Source organism: Ursus maritimus, unplaced genomic scaffold (genome assembly GCF_017311325.1).
Source record: "Ursus maritimus isolate PB19 unplaced genomic scaffold, ASM1731132v1 scaffold_14, whole genome shotgun sequence".
NCBI lineage: Eukaryota > Metazoa > Chordata > Mammalia > Carnivora > Ursidae > Ursus > Ursus maritimus.
In genome coordinates, this window is record NW_024423786.1 from 60,555,444 (window position 1) to 60,556,535 (window position 1,092).

The window sequence follows — 1,092 nt, forward strand, 5'->3', positions numbered from 1 at the left end:
CCTCCCTACCCGGACTCCGGGGGCACCGCCGGGGGACAGACACCCAGCAGGTAACCCCGGCCTGGCTCGCCCTCCCTTCTCGGATTTTCCTCCACACCCTCCCGGATGACCCCTTTCCCCCATTCTGTCTCCCCATTTTCCTCTGGCCTTGCCTCTTTTCCCTGGCCCTCCTCGTTCCATCTCCCCCAGTTGGGCTTGTCGCCCGCTGGCCGCGCCGCTGTCTCGTGCAGCCCGACTCCCTTCCCCTCGCCCGACAGCCTCTGCGCCCCAGGTCTGCCCGCGGCACCTTTCGGGGCTCTGTCTCGCTGCTTCTCTGGGCTTGGCTTTCCTTCCGACCTGTCCCCTGGGGCTCTGAGTAAGAAGGCAGTCCCTGTCCTTTTCTCGCTCCCCCTGTTCCCCGCCCCCCCAACTCTGGCCCCCTTTCTCCTTCTAGCAGTCTCTAGGTGTGGGGAGAGAACCGGAATTTGGGGGGCCCTCTGGAGGGGCAAGGGGCTGTATGTCGCTGGGGAAAGGGGCTGTGTGTGCGGGGTGGGGGTGGGGGCAGCTAGAGACCTGGCTGCCTCTCTGTTGTCCCTTTAAATGGCCCTCACATTTCTGGGGACTCTTGGGGGGGAGGTGGCAAGCCGCCTGCCTGGGGGGCAGGGCCCTCGGTTTGTCCACACAATCAGGGGGTGGTAATGATTTAAAGGGACAGCCTCGGTGTGGCCGCTGCCACCCTGTGCCGGCGGGAGGGGGAGCCGGCAGGCTGTGTCTGGGGAGGCTTGGCTGGTGAGCAGGGCATTTGAGGCTGAATCTGTCGTGGGGCCTGCCAGGTCTAGGATGGTGCTGAGGCTGGGACCTGCAAGGAGGGGTGACAGCTTGCGGGGGAGGGGAGGCACTCAGCCTGGACCTTCTCCTAGGCCCCACCTTTGGGTGCTCGGACTCCTTGGCCAAGAGTCCTTGAGTCCAAACTATGGAGTGTGTGGGCCATCAGGTGGGGACCACCAGTGGGTCTGCAGGTCAGCAGCCTGGCCTGGGCACACTGGAGCTGGCCCTTCAGCTTCCCCTTTTGTTGTTTGGCTCTGTGCACAAGAAAGCCCCAGCCCCTCCCCC